Raw genomic sequence first — 17,718 nt, forward strand, 5'->3', positions numbered from 1 at the left:
GCTCCAGTGACCTGGGTTCGGTTTTGTTTACTGTCACAGTCTCACAGCTCCAGTGACCCGGGTTCGGTTCTGTTTACTGCCACAGTCTCACAGCTCCGGTGACCCGGGTTCGGTTCTGTTCACTGCCACAGTCTCACAGCTCCAGTGTCCTGGGTTTGGTTCTGGGGACTGCCACAGTCTCACAGCTCCAGTGACCCGGGTTCGGTTCTGTTTACTGCCACAGTCTCACAGCTCCAGTGACCTGGGTTCGGTTCTGTTTACTGCCACAGCCTCACAGCTGCAGTGACCCGGGTTCGGTTCTGTTTACTGCCACAGTCTCACAGCTCCAGTGTCCTGGGTTCGGTTCTGTTTACTGCCACAGTCTCACAGCTCCAGTGACCTGGGTTCGGTTCTGTTTACTGCCACAGTCTCACAGCTCCAGTATCCTGGGTTCGGTTCTGTTTACTGCCACAGTCTCACAGCTCCAGTGACCTGGGTTCGGTTCTGTTTACTGCCACAGTCTCACAGCTCCAGTGACCTGGGTTCGGTTCTGGGGACTGCCACAGTCTCGCAGCTCCAGTGACCTGGGTTCGGTTCTGTTTACTGCCACAGTCTCACAGCTCCAGTGACCCGGGTTCTGTTCTGTTTACTGCCACAGTCTCACAGCTCCAGTGACCCGGGTTCGGTTCTGTTTACTGCCACAGTCTCACAGCTCCAGTGTCCCGGGTTCGGTTCTGTTTACTGCCACAGTCTCACAGCTCCAGTGTCCCGGGTTCGGTTCTGTTTACTGCCGCAGCCTCACAGCTCCAGTGACCTGGGTTCGGTTCTGTTTACTGCCACAGTCTCACAGCTCCAGTGACCTGGGTTCGGTTCTGTTTACTGCCACAGTCTCACAGCTCCAGTGACCTGGGTTCGGTTCTGTTTACTGCCACAGTCTCACAGCTCCAGTGTCCCGGGTTCGGTTCTGTTTTTTGCCACAGTCTCACAGCTCCAGTGACCTGGGTTCGGTTCTGTTTACTGCCACAGCCTCACAGTTCCAGTGACCTGGGTTCGGTTCTGTTTACTGCCACAATCTCACAGCTCCAGTGTCCCGGGTTCGGTTCTGTTTCCTGCCACAGTCTCACAGCTCCAGTAACCTGGGATCGGTTCTGTTTACTGCCACAGTCTCACAGCTCCAGTGACCCGGGTTCGGTTCTGTTTACTGCCACAGTCTCAGAGCTCCAGTGTCCCGGGTTCGGTTCTGTTTACTGCCACAGTCTCACAGCTCCAGTGACCTGGGTTCAGTTCTGTTTACTGCCACAGTCTCACAGCTCCAGTGACCTGGGTTCGGTTCTGTTTACTGCCACAGTCTCACAGCTCCAGTGACCCGGGTTCGGTTCTGTTTACTGACACAGTCTCACAGCTCCAGTGACCTGGGTTCGGTTCTGGGGACTGCCACAGTCTCACAGCTCCAGTGACCTGGGTTCAGTTCTGTTTACTGCCACAGTCTCACAGCTCCAGTGTCCCGGGTTCGGTTCTGTTTACTGCCACAGTCTCACCGCTCCAGTGACCCGGGTTCGGTTCTGTTTACTGCCACAGTCTCACAGCTCCAGTGTCCTGGGTTCGGTTCTGTTTACTGCCACAGTCTCACAGATCCAGTGTCCCGGGTTCGGTTCTGTTTACTGCCACAGTCTCACAGCTTCAGTGACCTGGGTTCGGTTCTGTGTACTGCCACAGTCTCACAGCTCCAGTGACCTGGGTTCGGTTCTGTTTACTGCCACAGTCTCACAGCTCCAGTGTCCTGGGTTCGGTTCAGTTTACTGCCACAGTCTCACAGCTCCAGTGACCTGGGTTCGGTTCTGTTTACTGCCACAGTCTCACAGCTCCAGTGTCCCGGGTTCTGTTCTGGGGACTGCCACAGTCTCACAGCTCCAGTGTCCTGGGTTCGGTTCTGTTTACTGCCACAATCTCACAGCTCCAGTGACCTGGGTTCGGTTCTGTTTAGTGCAACAGTCTCACAGCTCCAGTGACCCGGGTTCAGTTCTGTTTACTGCCACAGTCTCACAGCTCCAGTGACCTGGGTTCGGTTCTGTTTACTGCCACAGTCTCACAGCTCCAGTGTCCCGGGTTCGGTTCTGTTTTTTGCCACAGTCTCACAGCTCCAGTGACCTGGGTTCGGTTCTGTTTACTGCCACAGCCTCACAGCTCCAGTGACCTGGGTTCGGTTCTGTTTACTGCCACAATCTCACAGCTCCAGTGTCCCGGGTTCGGTTCTGTTTCCTGCCACAGTCTCACAGCTCCAGTAACCTGGGATCGGTTCTGTTTACTGCCACAGTCTCACAGCTCCAGTGACCCGGGTTCGGTTCTGTTTACTGCCACAGTCTCAGAGCTCCAGTGTCCCGGGTTCGGTTCTGTTTACTGCCACAGTCTCACAGCTCCAGTGACCTGGGTTCAGTTCTGTTTACTGCCACAGTCTCACAGCTCCAGTGACCTGGGTTCGGTTCTGTTTACTGCCACAGTCTCACAGCTCCAGTGACCCGGGTTCGGTTCTGTTTACTGACACAGTCTCACAGCTCCAGTGACCTGGGTTCGGTTCTGGGGACTGCCACAGTCTCACAGCTCCAGTGACCTGGGTTCAGTTCTGTTTACTGCCACAGTCTCACAGCTCCAGTGTCCCGGGTTCGGTTCTGTTTACTGCCACAGTCTCACCGCTCCAGTGACCCGGGTTCGGTTCTGTTTACTGCCACAGTCTCACAGCTCCAGTGTCCTGGGTTCGGTTCTGTTTACTGCCACAGTCTCACAGATCCAGTGTCCCGGGTTCGGTTCTGTTTACTGCCACAGTCTCACAGCTTCAGTGACCTGGGTTCGGTTCTGTGTACTGCCACAGTCTCACAGCTCCAGTGACCTGGGTTCGGTTCTGTTTACTGCCACAGTCTCACAGCTCCAGTGTCCTGGGTTCGGTTCAGTTTACTGCCACAGTCTCACAGCTCCAGTGACCTGGGTTCGGTTCTGTTTACTGCCACAGTCTCACAGCTCCAGTGTCCCGGGTTCTGTTCTGGGGACTGCCACAGTCTCACAGCTCCAGTGTCCTGGGTTCGGTTCTGTTTACTGCCACAATCTCACAGCTCCAGTGACCTGGGTTCGGTTCTGTTTAGTGCAACAGTCTCACAGCTCCAGTGACCCGGGTTCAGTTCTGTTTACTGCCACAGTCTCACAGCTCCAGTGACCCGGGTTCGGTTCTGTTTACTGCCACAGCCTCACAGCTCCAGTGACCCGGGTTCGGTTCTGTTTACTGCCACAGTCTCACAGCTCCAGTGTCCCGGGTTCGGTTCTGTTTACTGCCACAGCCTCACAGCTCCAGTGACCTGGGTTCGTTTCTGTTTACTGCCACATTCTCACAGCTCCAGTGACCTGGGTTCGGTTCTGTTTACTGCCACAGTCTCACAGCTCCAGTGTCCCGGGTTCGGTTCTGTTTACTGCCACAGTCTCACAGCTCCAGTGACCTGGGTTCAGTTCTGTTTACTGCCACAGTCTCACAGCTCCGGTGAGCCGGGTTCGGTTCTGTTTACTGCCACAGTCTCACAGCTCCAGTGACCTGGGTTCGGTTCTGTTTACTGCCACAGTCTCACAGCTCCAGTGACCTGGGTTCGGTTCTGTTTACTGCCACAGTCTCACAGCTCCAGTGTCCCGGGTTCGGTTCTGTTTACTGCCACAGTCTCACAGCTCCAGTGACCCGGGTTCGGTTCTGTTTACTGCCACAGACTCACAGCTCCAGTGACCTGGGTTCGGTTCTGTTTACTGCCACAGCCTCACAGCTCCAGTGTCCCGGGTTCGGTTCTGTTTACTGCCACAGCCTCACAGCTCCAGTGACCTGGGTTCGGTTCTGTTTACTGCCACAGTCTCACAGCTTCAGTGACCTGGGATCGGTTCTGTTTACTGCCACAGTCTCACAGCTCCAGTGACCTGGGTTCGGTTTTGTTTACTGTCACAGTCTCACAGCTCCAGTGACCCGGGTTCGGTTCTGTTTACTGCCACAGTCTCACAGCTCCGGTGACCCGGGTTCGGTTCTGTTCACTGCCACAGTCTCACAGCTCCAGTGTCCTGGGTTTGGTTCTGGGGACTGCCACAGTCTCACAGCTCCAGTGACCCGGGTTCGGTTCTGTTTACTGCCACAGTCTCACAGCTCCAGTGACCTGGGTTCGGTTCTGTTTACTGCCACAGCCTCACAGCTGCAGTGACCCGGGTTCGGTTCTGTTTACTGCCACAGTCTCACAGCTCCAGTGTCCTGGGTTCGGTTCTGTTTACTGCCACAGTCTCACAGCTCCAGTGACCTGGGTTCCGTTCTGTTTACTGCCACAGTCTCACAGCTCCAGTGACCTGGGTTCGGTTCTGTTTACTGCCACAGTCTCACAGCTCCAGTGACCTGGGTTCGGTTCTGTTTACTGCCACAGTCTCACAGCTCCAGTGACCTGGGTTCGGTTCTGGGGACTGCCACAGTCTCGCAGCTCCAGTGACCTGGGTTCGGTTCTGTTTACTGCCACAGTCTCACAGCTCCAGTGACCCGGGTTCTGTTCTGTTTACTGCCACAGTCTCACAGCTCCAGTGACCCGGGTTCGGTTCTGTTTACTGCCACAGTCTCACAGCTCCAGTGTCCCGGGTTCGGTTCTGTTTACTGCCACAGTCTCACAGCTCCAGTGTCCCGGGTTCGGTTCTGTTTACTGCCGCAGCCTCACAGCTCCAGTGACCTGGGTTCGGTTCTGTTTACTGCCACAGTCTCACAGCTCCAGTGACCTGGGTTCGGTTCTGTTTACTGCCACAGTCTCACAGCTCCAGTGACCTGGGTTCGGTTCTGTTTACTGCCACAGTCTCACAGCTCCAGTGTCCCGGGTTCGGTTCTGTTTTTTGCCACAGTCTCACAGCTCCAGTGACCTGGGTTCGGTTCTGTTTACTGCCACAGCCTCACAGCTCCAGTGACCTGGGTTCGGTTCTGTTTACTGCCACAGTCTCACAGCTCCAGTGTCCCGGGTTCGGTTCTGTTTCCTGCCACAGTCTCACAGCTCCAGTAACCTGGGATCGGTTCTGTTTACTGCCACAGTCTCACAGCTCCAGTGACCCGGGTTCGGTTCTGTTTACTGCCACAGTCTCACAGCTCCAGTGTCCCGGGTTCGGTTCTGTTTACTGCCACAGTCTCACAGCTCCAGTGACCTGGGTTCAGTTCTGTTTACTGCCACAGTCTCACAGCTCCAGTGACCTGGGTTCGGTTCTGTTTACTGCCACAGTCTCACAGCTCCAGTGACCCGGGTTCGGTTCTGTTTACTGACACAGTCTCACAGCTCCAGTGACCTGGGTTCGGTTCTGGGGACTGCCACAGTCTCACAGCTCCAGTGACCTGGGTTCAGTTCTGTTTACTGCCACAGTCTCACAGCTCCAGTGTCCCGGGTTCGGTTCTGTTTACTGCCACAGTCTCACCGCTCCAGTGACCCGGGTTCGGTTCTGTTTACTGCCACAGTCTCACAGCTCCAGTGTCCTGGGTTCGGTTCTGTTTACTGCCACAGTCTCACAGCTCCAGTGTCCCGGGTTCGGTTCTGTTTACTGCCACAGTCTCACAGCTCCAGTGACCTGGGTTCGGTTCTGTGTACTGCCACAGTCTCACAGCTCCAGTGACCTGGGTTCGGTTCTGTTTACTGCCACAGTCTCACAGCTCCAGTGTCCTGGGTTCGGTTCTGTTTACTGCCACAGTCTCACAGCTCCAGTGACCTGGGTTCGGTTCTGTTTACTGCCACAGTCTCACAGCTCCAGTGTCCCGGGTTCTGTTCTGGGGACTGCCACAGTCTCACAGCTCCAGTGTCCTGGGTTCGGTTCTGTTTACTGCCACAATCTCACAGCTCCAGTGACCTGGGTTCGGTTCTGTTTAGTGCAACAGTCTCACAGCTCCAGTGACCCGGGTTCAGTTCTGTTTACTGCCACAGTCTCACAGCTCCAGTGACCCGGGTTCGGTTCTGTTTACTGCCACAGCCTCACAGCTCCAGTGACCCGGGTTCGGTTCTGTTTACTGCCACAGTCTCACAGCTCCAGTGTCCCGGGTTCGGTTCTGTTTACTGCCACAGCCTCACACCTCCAGTGACCTGGGTTCGTTTCTGTTTACTGCCACATTCTCACAGCTCCAGTGACCTGGGTTCGGTTCTGTTTACTGCCACAGTCTCACAGCTCCAGTGTCCCTGGTTCGGTTCTGTTTTTTGCCACAGTCTCACAGCTCCAGTGACCTGGGTTCGGTTCTGTTTACTGCCACAGTCTCACAGCTCCAGTGTCCCGGGTTCGGTTCTGTTTACTGCCACAGTCTCACAGCTCCAGTGACCTGGGTTCGGTTCTGTTCACTGCCACAGTCTCACAGCTCCAGTGTCCTGGGTTCGGTTCTGTTTACTGCCACAGTCTCACAGCTTCAGTGACCTGGGTCCGGTTCTGTTTACTGCCACAGTCTCACAGCTCCAGTGTCCCGGGTTCGGTTCTGTTTACTGCCACAGTCTCACAGCTCCAGTGACCTGGGTTCGGTTCTATTTACTGTCACAGTCTCACAGCTCCAGTGACCTGGGTTCGGTTCTGTTCACTGCCACTGTCTCACTGCTCCAGTGTCCCGGGTTCGGTTCTGTTTACTGCCACAGTCTCACAGCTCCAGTGACCTGGGTTCAGTTCTATTTACTGCCACAGTCTCACAGCTCCAGTGTCCCGGGTTCGGTTCTGTTTACTGCCACAGACTCACAGCTCCAGTGACCTGGGTTCGGTTCTGTTTACTGCCACAGCCTCACAGCTCCAGTGTCCCGGGTTCGGTTCTGTTTACTGCCACAGCCTCACAGCTCCAGTGACCTGGGTTCGGTTCTGTTTACTGCCACAGTCTCACAGCTTCAGTGACCTGGGATCGGTTCTGTTTACTGCCACAGTCTCACAGCTCCAGTGACCTGGGTTCGGTTCTGTTTACTGTCACAGTCTCACAGCTCCAGTGACCCGGGTTCGGTTCTGTTTACTGCCACAGTCTCACAGCTCCGGTGACCCGGGTTCGGTTCTGTTCACTGCCACAGTCTCACAGCTCCAGTGTCCTGGGTTTGGTTCTGGGGACTGCCACAGTCTCACAGCTCCAGTGACCCGGGTTCGGTTCTGTTTACTGCCACAGTCTCACAGCTCCAGTGACCTGGGTTCGGTTCTGTTTACTGCCACAGCCTCACAGCTGCAGTGACCCGGGTTCGGTTCTGTTTACTGCCACAGTCTCACAGCTCCAGTGTCCTGGGTTCGGTTCTGTTTACTGCCACAGTCTCACAGCTCCAGTGACCTGGGTTCCGTTCTGTTTACTGCCACAGTCTCACAGCTCCAGTGACCTGGGTTCGGTTCTGTTTACTGCCACAGTCTCACAGCTCCAGTGACCTGGGTTCGGTTCTGTTTACTGCCACAGTCTCACAGCTCCAGTGACCTGGGTTCGGTTCTGGGGACTGCCACAGTCTCGCAGCTCCAGTGACCTGGGTTCGGTTCTGTTTACTGCCACAGTCTCACAGCTCCAGTGACCCGGGTTCTGTTCTGTTTACTGCCACAGTCTCACAGCTCCAGTGACCCGGGTTCGGTTCTGTTTACTGCCACAGTCTCACAGCTCCAGTGTCCCGGGTTCGGTTCTGTTTACTGCCACAGTCTCACAGCTCCAGTGTCCCGGGTTCGGTTCTGTTTACTGCCGCAGCCTCACAGCTCCAGTGACCTGGGTTCGGTTCTGTTTACTGCCACAGTCTCACAGCTCCAGTGACCTGGGTTCGGTTCTGTTTACTGCCACAGTCTCACAGCTCCAGTGACCTGGGTTCGGTTCTGTTTACTGCCACAGTCTCACAGCTCCAGTGTCCCGGGTTCGGTTCTGTTTTTTGCCACAGTCTCACAGCTCCAGTGACCTGGGTTCGGTTCTGTTTACTGCCACAGCCTCACAGCTCCAGTGACCTGGGTTCGGTTCTGTTTACTGCCACAGTCTCACAGCTCCAGTGTCCCGGGTTCGGTTCTGTTTCCTGCCACAGTCTCACAGCTCCAGTAACCTGGGATCGGTTCTGTTTACTGCCACAGTCTCACAGCTCCAGTGACCCGGGTTCGGTTCTGTTTACTGCCACAGTCTCACAGCTCCAGTGTCCCGGGTTCGGTTCTGTTTACTGCCACAGTCTCACAGCTCCAGTGACCTGGGTTCAGTTCTGTTTACTGCCACAGTCTCACAGCTCCAGTGACCTGGGTTCGGTTCTGTTTACTGCCACAGTCTCACAGCTCCAGTGACCCGGGTTCGGTTCTGTTTACTGACACAGTCTCACAGCTCCAGTGACCTGGGTTCGGTTCTGGGGACTGCCACAGTCTCACAGCTCCAGTGACCTGGGTTCAGTTCTGTTTACTGCCACAGTCTCACAGCTCCAGTGTCCCGGGTTCGGTTCTGTTTACTGCCACAGTCTCACCGCTCCAGTGACCCGGGTTCGGTTCTGTTTACTGCCACAGTCTCACAGCTCCAGTGTCCTGGGTTCGGTTCTGTTTACTGCCACAGTCTCACAGCTCCAGTGTCCCGGGTTCGGTTCTGTTTACTGCCACAGTCTCACAGCTCCAGTGACCTGGGTTCGGTTCTGTGTACTGCCACAGTCTCACAGCTCCAGTGACCTGGGTTCGGTTCTGTTTACTGCCACAGTCTCACAGCTCCAGTGTCCTGGGTTCGGTTCTGTTTACTGCCACAGTCTCACAGCTCCAGTGACCTGGGTTCGGTTCTGTTTACTGCCACAGTCTCACAGCTCCAGTGTCCCGGGTTCTGTTCTGGGGACTGCCACAGTCTCACAGCTCCAGTGTCCTGGGTTCGGTTCTGTTTACTGCCACAATCTCACAGCTCCAGTGACCTGGGTTCGGTTCTGTTTAGTGCAACAGTCTCACAGCTCCAGTGACCCGGGTTCAGTTCTGTTTACTGCCACAGTCTCACAGCTCCAGTGACCCGGGTTCGGTTCTGTTTACTGCCACAGCCTCACAGCTCCAGTGACCCGGGTTCGGTTCTGTTTACTGCCACAGTCTCACAGCTCCAGTGTCCCGGGTTCGGTTCTGTTTACTGCCACAGCCTCACACCTCCAGTGACCTGGGTTCGTTTCTGTTTACTGCCACATTCTCACAGCTCCAGTGACCTGGGTTCGGTTCTGTTTACTGCCACAGTCTCACAGCTCCAGTGTCCCTGGTTCGGTTCTGTTTTTTGCCACAGTCTCACAGCTCCAGTGACCTGGGTTCGGTTCTGTTTACTGCCACAGTCTCACAGCTCCAGTGTCCCGGGTTCGGTTCTGTTTACTGCCACAGTCTCACAGCTCCAGTGACCTGGGTTCGGTTCTGTTCACTGCCACAGTCTCACAGCTCCAGTGTCCTGGGTTCGGTTCTGTTTACTGCCACAGTCTCACAGCTTCAGTGACCTGGGTCCGGTTCTGTTTACTGCCACAGTCTCACAGCTCCAGTGTCCCGGGTTCGGTTCTGTTTACTGCCACAGTCTCACAGCTCCAGTGACCTGGGTTCGGTTCTATTTACTGTCACAGTCTCACAGCTCCAGTGACCTGGGTTCGGTTCTGTTCACTGCCACTGTCTCACTGCTCCAGTGTCCCGGGTTCGGTTCTGTTTACTGCCACAGTCTCACAGCTCCAGTGACCTGGGTTCAGTTCTATTTACTGCCACAGTCTCACAGCTCCAGTGTCCCGGGTTCGGTTCTGTTTACTGCCACAGTCTCACAGCTCCAGTGACCCGGGTTCGGTTCTGTTTACTGCCACAGCCTCACATCTCCAGTGACCCGGGTTCGGTTCTGTTTACTGCCACAGTCTCACAGCTCCAGTGTCCCGGGTTCGGTTCTGTTTACTGCCACAGCCTCACAGCTCCAGTGACCTGGGTTCGGTTCTGTTTACTGCCACAGTCTCACAGCTCCAGTGACCTGGGTTCGGTTCTGTTTACTGCCACAGTCTCACAGCTCCAGTGTCCCGGGTTCGGTTCCGTTTTTTGCCACAGTCTCACAGCTCCAGTGACCTGGGTTCGGTTCTGTTTACTGCCACAGTCTCACAGCTCCAGTGTCCCGGGTTCGGTTCTGTTTGCTGCCACAGTCTCACAGCTCCAGTGACCTGGGTTCGGTTCTGTTCACTGCCACAGTCTCACAGCTCCAGTGTTCTGGGTTCGGTTCTGTTTACTGCCACAGTCTCACAGCTCCAGTGTCCCGGGTTCAGTTCTGGGTGCTGCCTGTGTGGAGTTTGCAAGTTTTCCCTGTGACCATGTGGGTTTCTGCCGGGTGCTCTGGTTTCCTCCCACAGACAAAGACTTGCAGTTTGATTGATAAATTGGCCATTGTAAATGTCCCTAGTCTCGTTAGGTGGTTGGAGGATGGTGGGGATGTGGTAGGGAATATGGGATTAATGTCGGATATATAAATGGGTGGCTGTTGGTCAGCACAGACTCGATGGGCCAAAGGGTCTGTTTCAGTGCAGTATCTCTCTATGATTCTCTTTGTGTAAAGACTTTTCATCCATTTTACACAGACAGATATTTGTCTTCATTGTTAGGATGTGTCTGTCACTAGACCAGCAGATATTATCCATCCCCAGTTGTCCATTGAGAAGCTGATGCTGGTCCATTACCTTGAATCTCTGCAGTCTGTGTGGTGAAGGTCATCTGACAATGGTGTTGGAGAAGGAGTTACAGCATTTTCACCCAGTCATGATGAAGGAAAGGTGATATATGTCCAACACAACAACAACTTGTATTTATATAGCACCATTAATGTCAGTACATGTTCCAAGGCACTCCTCTCCACCACTCCCCTCCCCCACTCCCCTCCCCAACACCCCTACCCCACTCCCCTCCCCCACTCCCCTCCCCCACTCCCCTCCCCCACTCCCCTACCCCACTCCACTCCCCCACTCCCCTCCCCAACACCCCTACCCCACTTCCCTCCCCCACACCCCTCCCCCACTCCCCACCCCCACTCCCCTCCCCCACTCCCCTCCCCAACACCCCTACCCCACTCCCCTCCCCCACTCCCCTCCCACACTCCCCTCCCCCACTCCCCTCCCCAACACCCCTACCCCACTCCCCTCCCCCACTCCCCTCCCCAACACCCCTACCCCACTCCCCTCCCCCACTCCACTCCCCCACTCCACTCCCCCACTCCCCTCCCCCACTCCCCTCCCCAACACCCCTACACCACTCCCCTCCCCCACTCCCCTCCCCCACTCCCCTCCCCAACACCCCTCCCCCACTCCCCTCCCCCACTCCCCTCCCACACTCCCCTCCCCCACTCCACTCCCCCACTCCCCTCCCCCACTCCACTCCCCAACACCCCTACCCCACTCCCCTCCCCCATTCCCCTCCCCAACACCCCTCCCCCACTCCCCTCCCACACTGCACTCCCCCACTCCACTCCCCCACTCCCCTCCCCAACACCCCTACCGCACTCCCCTCCCACACTCCCCTCCCCCACTCCACTCCCCCACTCCTCTCCACCACTCCCCTCCCCCATTCCCCTCCCCAACACCCCTACCCCACTCCCATCCCCAACACCCCTACCCCACTCCCCTCCCCCACTCCACTCCCCCACTCTACTCCTCCCACTCCACTTCCCCACAGCGCAATATCACTCCCCTCCCCCACTCCCATCCCCAACACCCCTACCCCACTCCCCTCCCCCACTCCCCTCCCCCACTCCCCTCCCCAACACCCCTACCCCACACCCCTCCCCCACACCCCTACCCCACTCCCCTCCACCACTCCCCTCCCCCATTCCCCTCCCCAACACCCCTACCCCACTCCCATCCCCAACACCCCTACCCCACTCCCCTCCCCCACTCCACTCCCCCACTCTACTCCTCCCACTCCACTTCCCCATAGCGCAATATCACTCCCCTCCCCCACTCCCATCCCCAACACCCCTACCCCACTCCCCTCCCACACTCCCCACCCCCACTCCAATCCCCCATTCCCCTCCACCACTCCCCTACCCCACAGCCCTCCCCCGCTCCCCTCCCCCACACCCCTCCCCAAACTCCCTCCCTCACACCCCTCCCCCACTCCCCTACTCCACTCCCCTCACCAGCTCCCCTCCCCCACTCCCCTATGTCAATCCCCTCCCCCACTCCCCTACACCACTCCCATCCCCCACTCGCCTCCCAAACTTCCCTACTCCACTCCGCTCCCCAAACCCCCTCCCCTATTCCCCCACCCATATCCCCTCCCCAGCTCCCCTCACCCACTCCCCTCCCCTACTCCCCTGCCCCACTCACATCCCTAACTCCCCTCCCCCACTCCCCTCCCCCACTCCACTCCCCAACACCCCTACCCCACTCCCCTCCCCCACTCCCATCCCCAACACCCCTACCCCACTCCCCTCCCCCCACTCCCTTCCCCAACACCCCTCCCGCACTCCCCACCCCCACTCCCCTGCACCATTCCTCTCCACCACTCCCCTACCCCACAGCCCTCCCCCACTCACCTCCCCCACTCCCCTCCCCCACTCCTCTCCCCCACCACCCTCCCCCACTCCACTCCCCCACTCCACATCTCCCACTCCACTTCCCCACATCACTATATCACTCCCCTCCCCCACTCCCCTCCCCCACTCACCACCCCCACTCCAATCCCTCATTCCCCTCCCCCACTCCCTTCCCCAACACCCCTCCCGCACTCCCCACCCCCACTCCCCTGCACCATTCCCCTACCCCACTCCCCTACCCCAGTCCCCTCTCCAGCTCCCCTCCCCCACTCCCCTATGTCATTCCCCTCCCCCACTCCCCTACCCCAACTCCCCTCCCCCATTCACCTTCCCAACTGCCTCCCACTCCCCTCCCTATCTCCCCTCCCTCACTCCCCTACCCCTCTCAGATCACCAACTTCCCTCCCCATTCCCCTCCCCCACTCATCTCCCCAACTCTCCCCACCAACTCCCTCCCACTGACCTCCCCCACTCCTCTCCCTAACTCCCCTCCCTCACACCCCTCCCCAACTCCCCTCACTCACTCCCCTGCCCAACTCCCTCCCACTCACGGTCCCCACTCCCCTATCCCACTCCCCTCCCCCGCTCACCCCCACTTTCCACCCCCACTCCCCTACCCCACTGCGCTCCCCAGCTCCCCTTGCCCACTCCCCGCCCCAACTCCCCTACCCCACTCCCCTCCCCCACTCGCATATATCACACCCCTCCCCCACTCCCCGACACCACTTCCATCCCCCACTCGCCTCCCAAACATCCCTACTCCACTCCGCTCCCCAAACAACCTCCCCCATTCCCCTACCCAAATCCCATCCCCAGCTCCCCTTACCCACTCCACTCCCCCACACCCCAACCCCACTCACATCCCTAACTCCGCAAGCCCACTCCCCTCCACCACTCACATCCCCAACTCCCCTCACCAACTCCCTCCCACTCACCTCCTTAACTCCCCTCCCTAACTCGCCTCCCCCACTCCCCTCCCACTCACCTCCCCCACTCCCCTCCCTAACTCCCCTCCCTCACTCCCTCACCCCACTCCCCTCCCTAACTCCCCTCCCTCACTCCCCCACCCCCCTTACCTCCCCAATCCCCCTCACCAACTCCCTCCCCCTCACCTCACCAACTCCCCTCACTAACTCCCTCTCACTCACCTCCCCCACTCCCCTCCTCTCCACTCCCCTCCCATACTCGCCTCCCAAACTGCCCTCCTCCATTCCGCTCCCCAACCCCCCTCCCCCATTCCCCTACCCCACTCCCCTCCCCAACTCCCCTCCCCCAACCGCCCTCAACCACTACCCTACATCACTCCCATCCCCCACTCCCCTTCCATTCCCCTACCCCACACCCCTCCCCCACTCCCCTACCCCACTCCCCTTCCACACCCCTGCCCCACTCCACTTTCACTTCCCTTCCCCAGTCCCCTTCCAACTCCCCTCCCCCAATCTCCTTCCCACTCCCCTCCCCCACTCCCCTTCAGCTCCCCACCCCCACTCCCCTCCCCCACTCCCCTTCCACTCACCTCCCCCAATCCCATTCCCACTCCCCTCCCTCACTCCCCTTCTCACACCCCTTTGCACTCCCCTCCCCCACTCTCCTACCCCACTCCCCTACCCAAACTCCCTCCCCCACACCCCTGCCCCAATTCCCTACCCCACTCAGCTCACCAGCTCCCCTCCCCCACTCCCCTATGTCATTCCCCTCCCCCACTCCCCTACACCACTCCCATCATCCACTCGCATCCCAAACTTCCCTACTCCACTCCGCTCCCCAAACCCCCTCCCCCATTCCCCAACCCAAATCCCCTCCCCAGCTCCCCTCACCCACTCCCCTCCCCCACTCCCCTACCCCACTCACCTCCCTAACTCCGCACCCCCACTCCCCTCCCCCACTCAACTCCCCAACTCCCCTCACTAACTCCCTCCCACTCACCTCCCTAACTCCCCTCCCTAACTCCCCTCCCCCACTCCCCTCCCCCCTCACCTCCCCAACTCCCCTCACTAACTCCCTCCCACTCAACTCCCCTCCCTAACTCCCCTCCCTCACACCCCAACCCCACTCACTTCCCCAACTTCCCTCCCCCACTCATCTCCCCAAATCCCCCCACCAACTTCCTCCCACTCATCTCCCCCAATCCCACTCCCCTCCCCCGCTCACTCCCACTCTCCACCCCCACTCCTCTACCCCACTGCGCTCCCCAGCTCCCCTTGCCCACTCCCCGCCCCAACTCCCCTACCCCACTCCCCTCCCCCACTCCCCTATATCACTCCCCTCCCCCACTCAGCTCCCCCACTCGCCTCCCAAACTTCCCTACTCCACTCCGCTCCCCCACCCCGTTCTCCAATACCCCTCCCCTTCCCCTATCCCACTCCCCTCCCCCAAACTCCTACTCCACACTCCTCCCCCATTCCCCTCCCCCAATCTCCTCCCCCACTCCACTCCCCCAATCTCCTCCCCCACTCCACTCCGCTCCCCCAATCCCCTCCCCTACTCCGCTCCCCAACACCCTCCCCCATTCTCCTACCCAAATCCCCTCCCCAAACTCTCCCCTCCACTCCACTCCCCCATGCCCCTCCCCCACTCCCCAACCCCACTCACCTCCCCATCTGCCCTCCCCCAAATCCCTCCCCCACTCCCCTCCCGCACTCACCTCCCCCACTCCCCTCCACACACCCACTCCCTTCCTCCACACTCCACTCCCACTCCCCTACCCCACTCCCCTCCACACACCCAATCCCCTGCACCACTCCCCACACCCACTCCCCTACCCCAGTCCCCTCACCTTCTCTCCTCCCACAATCTCCTCCCCCACTTCCCTCCACCACTCCCACTCTCTACCCCTCTCCTCTCCCCCTCATCTCTCCTCCCCACTCCCCTTCCCAATCCCCTCCCCCACTCCCCTCCTCTCCACTCCTTTCCACTCCCCACCCCCACTTGCCTCCCAAACTTCCCTCCTCCATTCCGCTCCCCAACCCCCCTCCCCATTCCCCTACCCCACTCCCCTCCCCAACTCCCCTCCCCAACCCCCCTCCACTACTACCCGACATCACACCCCTCCCCCACTCCCCTCCTCTTCACTCCTCTCCACTCCCCTCCCCCACTCGCTTCATAAACTTCCCTCCTCCATTCCGCTCCCCAACCCCCCTCCCCATTCCCCTACCCCACTCCCCTCCCCAACTCCCCTCCCCAACCCCCCTCCACCACTACCCTACATCACACCCCTCCCCCACTCCCCAACCCCACTCCCGTCCCCAAATCTCCTCCTCCACTCCCCTCCCCTACTCCCCATACCCACACCCCTCCCCCACTCCCCTACCCCACTCCATTTCCACTCCCCTTCCCTCTCCCCTTCCCTCTCCCCTTCCAACTCCCCTCCCCCACTCTCCTACCCACTCCCCTCCCCCACTCCCCTTCCACTCCCCACCCGCACTCCCCTCCCCCACTCCCCTCCCCACATCCCCTCCCCACATCCCCTCCCCCACTCCCCTCCTCCACACCATTTCCACTCCCCTCCCCCACATTCCTTCTACGCCCCTCCCCCACACCCCACCCACTCCCCTCCCCCACTTCCCTTCCAACTCCCCCCACCAACTCCCTCCCACTCACCTCCCCCACTCCCCTCCCTAACTCCCATCCCCCACTCCCCTCCCCAACTCCCCTCCCCAACTTCCCACACCCAATCCCCTGCCCAACTCCCTCCCACACACATCCCCCACTCCCCTATCCCTCTCCCCTCCCCCGCTCACCCCCACTCTCCAGCCCCACATCCCTACCCCACTCCCCTCCCCAAACTCACTCCCCGACTCCCCTACCCCACTGCGCTCCCCAGCTCCCCTTGCCCACTCCCCGCCCCAATTCCACTACCCCACACCCCTCCACCACTCCCCTATATCACTCCCCTCCCCCACTCCCCTCCCAAACGTCCTTACTCCACTCCGCTCCCCAACCCCCTCCCCCATTACCCTACCCCACTCCCCTCCACCACTCCCCTACTCCACGCTCCTCCCCCACTCCCCTCCCCCACTCCCCTCCCCAATCTCCTCCCCCACTCCCCTCCTCCACACCCCACACCCACTCCCCGACCCCACTCCCCTACACACACCCACTCCCTTCCACCACACCCCTCACCAACTCCCCTACCCCACTCCCCCCACACACCCACTCCCCTGCACCACACCCCACCCCCACTCCACTTCTCCACACCCCACTCCCACTCCCCTACCCCAGTCCCCTTCCCTTCTCTCCTCCCACACTCTCCTCCCCCACTTCCCTCCACCACTCCCACTCTCTACCCCTCTCCTCTCCCCCTCCTCTCTCCTCCCCACTCCCCTTCCCAATCCCCTCCCCAACTCCACGACTCCACTCTCCTCCACTCCACTCCTCTCCTCTCCACTACTCCACTCCCCGCCCCCACTGCCCTTCCACTCCCCTCCCTCACTCCCCTTCCCACACCCCTACGCACTCCCCTCCCCCACTCTCCTTCGCATTCCCCTCCCCCACTCTCCTTCGCACTCCCCTCTCCCACTCTCCTTCCCACTTCACTCCCCCACTTCCCCACTCCCCTCCCCCACTCCCCTACTCCCCTTCCAACTCCCCTCCCCCACTCCCCTATCCCACACCCCTCCCCCACTCTCCTTCCCACTTCGCTCACCCACTCCCCTCCCCACTCGCCTCCCAAACTTCCCTCCTCCATTCCGCTCCCCAAACCCCCTCCCCATTCCCCTTACACACGACCCTCCCCAACTCCCCTGCCCCAACCACCCTCCACCACTACCCTACATCACTCCCCTCCCACACTCCTCAACCCCACTCCCGTCCCCAAAATCCCACCTCCACTCCCCTCCCCCACTCTCCTTCCCACTTTGCTCGCCCACTCCCCTTCCACTCCCCTCCCCCACTCCCCTCCCCCACTCCCCTCCCCCCCAATCCCCTTCCACTCCCCTCCCCAAATCCCCTTCCACTCCCCTCCCCACTCCGCTTCCACTCCCCTCCCCCACTACCCTTTCCCACTCCCCTTCCACTCTGCTGTCCCACTCCCCTCACCCACTCTCCTTTCCACTTCGCTCCCCCAGTCCCCTCCCCACGCCCCTCCCACACTCCCCTCCCCCACTCCCCTCCACCACTCCACTCCCCCACACCCCCTCCCCCACTCCCCCTCCTCCACTCCCATTCCCCCCTTCCACTCCCTCCCCACTCCGCTTCCACTCCCCTCCCCCACTACCCTTTCCCACTCCCTTTCCACTCCCCTGTCCCACTCCCCTCACCCACTCACCGTCCCC

The sequence above is a fragment of the Heterodontus francisci genome, unplaced genomic scaffold, assembly GCF_036365525.1.
Source record: "Heterodontus francisci isolate sHetFra1 unplaced genomic scaffold, sHetFra1.hap1 HAP1_SCAFFOLD_121, whole genome shotgun sequence".
Lineage (NCBI taxonomy): Eukaryota > Metazoa > Chordata > Chondrichthyes > Heterodontiformes > Heterodontidae > Heterodontus > Heterodontus francisci.